Here is a 5,464-nt window from a genome sequence, read left to right on the forward strand (position 1 = left end):
GTTAGAGTTTAGGGTTAGGGTTAGGGTTAGGGTTTAGGGTTATGGATAGGGTTAGGGTTAGGGTTTATGGGTTAGGGTTAGGGTTAGGGATGAATTGGACAAAAATCATCCAAAACTTTTTATTAGTAGGGTTAGGGTTAGGGTTAGGGTTAGAGTTTAGGGTTAGGGTTAGGGTTAGGGTTTAGTGTTATGGATAGGGTTAGGGTTAGGATTTATGGGTTAGTGTTAGGGTTAGGGTTAGAGTTTAGGGTTAGGGTTAGGGTTAGGGTTAGGGTTTAGGGTTAGGGTTTATGGGTTAGGGTTAGGGTTAGGGATGAATTGGACAAAAATCATCCAAAACAAACTTTTTATTAGTGTCGACTGTTTGAGTGGTGAGCAGTGAGTCTTTCCTCCCTAGGACAGTTGCATAGAGTTGTAACTATACGCAGGAGGAAGCTGCCATCTTTACCACACCACAGCCTGTTGTGCTTCTGGCTGAAGCCTTATTCACCACACCAAGGCCAGTATTTCCTGTGAGGCAAGCTTTGCCACAATCATTGCCTGTGCTGCTGACTTAGGGTTAGGGTTAGGGTTAGAATTTAGGGTTATGAATAGGGTTAGGGTTAGGGTTAGGGTTTAGGGTTATGGATAGGGTTAGGGTTAGGGTTAGGGTTAGGGTTTAGGGTAAGGGTTAGAGTTTAGGGTTAGGGTTAGGGTTAGGGTTTAGGGTTATGGATAGGGATAGGGTTAGGGTTAGGGTTAGGGTTTATGGGTTAGGGTTAGGGTTAGGGATGAATTGGACAAAAATCATCCAAAACAAACTTTTTATTAGTAGGGTTAGGGTTAGGGTTAGAGTTTAGCATTAGGGTTAGGGTTAGGGTTTAGGGTTATGGATAGGGTTAGAGTTAGGGTTAGGGTTTATGGGTTAGGGTTAGGGTTAGGGTTAGAGTTTAGGGTTAGGGTTAGGGTTAGGGTTTAGGGTTAGGTTTTACTGGTTAGGGTTAGGGTTAGGGATGAATTGGACAAAAATCATCCAAAACAAACTTTTTATTAGTGTCGACTGTTTGAGTGGTGAGCAGTGAGTCTTTCCTCCCTAGGACAGTTGCATAGAGTTGTAACTATACGCAGGAGGAAGCTGCCATCTTTACCACACCACAGCCTGTTGTGCTTCTGGCTGAAGCCTTATTCACAACACCAAGGTCAGTATTTCCTGTGAGGCAAGCTTTGCCACAATCATTGCCTGTGCTGCTGACTTAGGGTTAGGGTTAGGGTTAGAGTTTAGGGTTATGAATAGGGTTAGGGTTAGGGTTAGGGTTTAGGGTTATGGATAGGGTTAGGGTTAGGGTTAGGGTTAGGGTTTATGGGTTAGGGTTAGGGTTAGGGTTAGGGTTTAGGGTTATGGATAGGGTTAGGGTTAGGGTTTATGGGTTAGGGTTAGGGTTAGAGTTTAGGGTTAGGGTTAGGGTTAGGGTTAGGGTTTAGGGTTATGGATAGGGTTAGGGTTAGGGTTAGGGTTTATGGGTTAGGGTTAGGGTTAGGGATGAATTGGACAAAAATCATCCAAAACAAACTTTTTATTAGTGTCGACTGCTTGAGTGGTGAGCAGTGAGTCTTTCCTCCCTAGGACAGTTGCATAGAGTTGTAACTATACGCAGGAGGAAGCTGCCATCTTTACCACACCACAGCCTGTTGTGCTTCTGGCTGAAGCCTTATTCACCACACCAAGGCCAGTATTTCCTGTGAGGCAAGCTTTGCCACAATCATTGCCTGTGCTGCTGACTTAGGGTTAGGGTTAGGGTTTAGGGTTATGAATAGGGTTAGGGTTTGGGTTTAGGGTTATGGATAGGGTTAGGGTTAGGGTTAGGGTTTATGGGTTAGGGTTAGGGTTAGGGTTAGAGTTTAGGGTTAGGGTTAGGGTTTAGGGTTATGGATAGGGTTAGGGTTAGGGTTAGGGTTTATGGGTTAGGGTTAGGGTTAGGGATGAATTGGACAAAAATCATCCAAAAACAAACTTTTTATTAGTAGGGTTAGGGTTAGGGTTAGAGTTTAGCATTAGGGTTAGGGTTAGGGTTTAGGGTTATGGATAGGGTTAGAGTTAGGGTTAGGATTTATGGGTTAGTGTTAGGGTTAGGGTTAGAGTTTAGGGTTAGGGTTAGGGTTAGGGTTAGGGTTTAGGGTTAGGGTTTATGGGTTAGGGTTAGGGTTAGGGATGAATTGGACAAAAATCATCCAAAACAAACTTTTTATTAGTGTCGACTGTTTGAGTGGTGAGCAGTGAGTCTTTCCTCCCTAGGACAGTTGCATAGAGTTGTAACTATACGCAGGAGGAAGCTGCCATCTTTACCACACCACAGCCTGTTGTGCTTCTGGCTGAAGCCTTATTCACCACACCAAGGCCAGTATTTCCTGTGAGGCAAGCTTTGCCACAATCATTGCCTGTGCTGCTGACTTAGGGTTAGGGTTAGGGTTAGAATTTAGGGTTATGAATAGGGTTAGGGTTAGGGTTAGGGTTTAGGGTTATGGATAGGGTTAGGGTTAGGGTTAGGGTTTAGGGTAAGGGTTAGAGTTTAGGGTTAGGGTTAGGGTTAGGGTTTAGGGTTATGGATAGGGATAGGGTTAGGGTTAGGGTTAGGGTTTATGGGTTAGGGTTAGGGTTAGGGATGAATTGGACAAAAATCATCCAAAACAAACTTTTTATTAGTAGGGTTAGGGTTAGGGTTAGAGTTTAGCATTAGGGTTAGGGTTAGGGTTTAGGGTTATGGATAGGGTTAGAGTTAGGGTTAGGGTTTATGGGTTAGGGTTAGGGTTAGGGTTAGAGTTTAGGGTTAGGGTTAGGGTTAGGGTTTAGGGTTAGGTTTTACTGGTTAGGGTTAGGGTTAGGGATGAATTGGACAAAAATCATCCAAAACAAACTTTTTATTAGTGTCGACTGTTTGAGTGGTGAGCAGTGAGTCTTTCCTCCCTAGGACAGTTGCATAGAGTTGTAACTATACGCAGGAGGAAGCTGCCATCTTTACCACACCACAGCCTGTTGTGCTTCTGGCTGAAGCCTTATTCACAACACCAAGGTCAGTATTTCCTGTGAGGCAAGCTTTGCCACAATCATTGCCTGTGCTGCTGACTTAGGGTTAGGGTTAGGGTTAGAGTTTAGGGTTATGAATAGGGTTAGGGTTAGGGTTAGGGTTTAGGGTTATGGATAGGGTTAGGGTTAGGGTTAGGGTTTATGGGTTAGGGTTAGGGTTAGGGTTAGGGTTTAGGGTTATGGATAGGGTTAGGGTTAGGGTTTATGGGTTAGGGTTAGGGTTAGAGTTTAGGGTTAGGGTTAGGGTTAGGGTTTAGGGTTATGGATAGGGTTAGGGTTAGGGTTAGGGTTTATGGGTTAGGGTTAGGGTTAGGGATGAATTGGACAAAAATCATCCAAAACAAACTTTTTATCAGTGTCGACTGCTTGAGTGGTGAGCAGTGAGTCTTTCCTCCCTAGGACAGTTGCATAGAGTTGTAACTATACGCAGGAGGAAGCTGCCATCTTTACCACACGACAGCCTGTTGTGCTTCTGGCTGAAGCCTTATTCACCACACCAAGGCCAGTATTTCCTGTGAGGCAAGCTTTGCCACAATCATTGCCTGTGCTGCTGACTTAGGGTTAGGGTTAGGGTTTAGGGTTATGAATAGGGTTAGGGTTTGGGTTTAGGGTTATGGATAGGGTTAGGGTTAGGGTTAGGGTTTATGGGTTAGGGTTAGGGTTAGGGTTAGAGTTTAGGGTTAGGGTTAGGGTTTAGGGTTATGGATAGGGTTAGGGTTAGGGTTAGGGTTTATGGGTTAGGGTTAGGGTTAGGGATGAATTGGACAAAAATCATCCAAAAACAAACTTTTTATTAGTAGGGTTAGGGTTAGGGTTAGAGTTTAGCATTAGGGTTAGGGTTAGGGTTTAGGGTTATGGATAGGGTTAGAGTTAGGGTTAGGGTTTATGGGTTAGGGTTAGGGTTAGGGTTAGAGTTTAGGGTTAGGGTTAGGGTTAGGGTTAGGGATGAATTGGACAAAAATCATCCAAAACAAACTTTTTATTAGTGTCGACTGTTTGAGTGGTGAGCAGTGAGTCTTTCCTCCCTAGGACAGTTGCATAGAGTTGTAACTATACGCAGGAGGAAGCTGCCATCTTTACCACACCACAGCCTGTTGTGCTTCTGGCTGAAGCCTTATTCACAACACCAAGGTCAGTATTTCCTGTGAGGCAAGCTTTGCCACAATCATTGCCTGTGCTGCTGACTTAGGGTTAGGGTTAGGGTTAGAGTTTAGGGTTATGAATAGGGTTAGGGTTAGGGTTAGGGTTTAGGGTTATGGATAGGGTTAGGGTTAGGGTTAGGGTTAGGGTTTATGGGTTAGGGTTAGGGTTAGGGTTAGGGTTTAGGGTTATGGATAGGGTTAGGGTTAGGGTTTATGGGTTAGGGTTAGGGTTAGAGTTTAGGGTTAGGGTTAGGGTTAGGGTTAGGGTTTAGGGTTATGGATAGGGTTAGGGTTAGGGTTAGGGTTTATGGGTTAGGGTTAGGGTTAGGGATGAATTGGACAAAAATCATCCAAAACAAACTTTTTATTAGTGTCGACTGTTTGAGTGGTGAGCAGTGAGTCTTTCCTCCCTAGGACAGTTGCATAGAGTTGTAACTATACGCAGGAGGAAGCTGCCATCTTTACCACACCACAGCCTGTTGTGCTTCTGGCTGAAGCCTTATTCACCACACCAAGGCCAGTATTTCCTGTGAGGCAAGCTTTGCCACAATCATTGCCTGTGCTGCTGACTTAGGGTTAGGGTTAGGGTTTAGGGTTATGAATAGGGTTAGGGTTTGGGTTTAGGGTTATGGATAGGGTTAGGGTTAGGGTTAGGGTTTATGGGTTAGGGTTAGGGTTAGGGTTAGAGTTTAGGGTTAGGGTTAGGGTTTAGGGATATGGATAGGGTTAGGGTTAGGGTTAGGGTTTATGGGTTAGGGTTAGGGTTAGGGATGAATTGGACAAAAATCATCCAAAAACAAACTTTTTATTAGTAGGGTTAGGGTTAGGGTTAGAGTTTAGCATTAGGGTTAGGGTTAGGGTTTAGGGTTATGGATAGGGTTAGAGTTAGGGTTAGGATTTATGGGTTAGTGTTAGGGTTAGGGTTAGAGTTTAGGGTTAGGGTTAGGGTTAGGGTTAGGGTTTAGGGTTAGGGTTTATGGGTTAGGGTTAGGGTTAGGGATGAATTGGACAAAAATCATCCAAAACAAACTTTTTATTAGTGTCGACTGTTTGAGTGGTGAGCAGTGAGTCTTTCCTCCCTAGGACAGTTGCATAGAGTTGTAACTATACGCAGGAGGAAGCTGCCATCTTTACCACACCACAGCCTGTTGTGCTTCTGGCTGAAGCCTTATTCACCACACCAAGGCCAGTATTTCCTGTGAGGCAAGCTTTGCCACAATCATTGCCTGTGCTGCTGACTTAGGGTTAGGGTTAGGGTTAG

The sequence above is a fragment of the Neolamprologus brichardi genome, chromosome 2 (assembly GCF_056152115.1).
Source record: "Neolamprologus brichardi isolate AB-2024 chromosome 2, ASM5615211v1, whole genome shotgun sequence".
NCBI lineage: Eukaryota > Metazoa > Chordata > Actinopteri > Cichliformes > Cichlidae > Neolamprologus > Neolamprologus brichardi.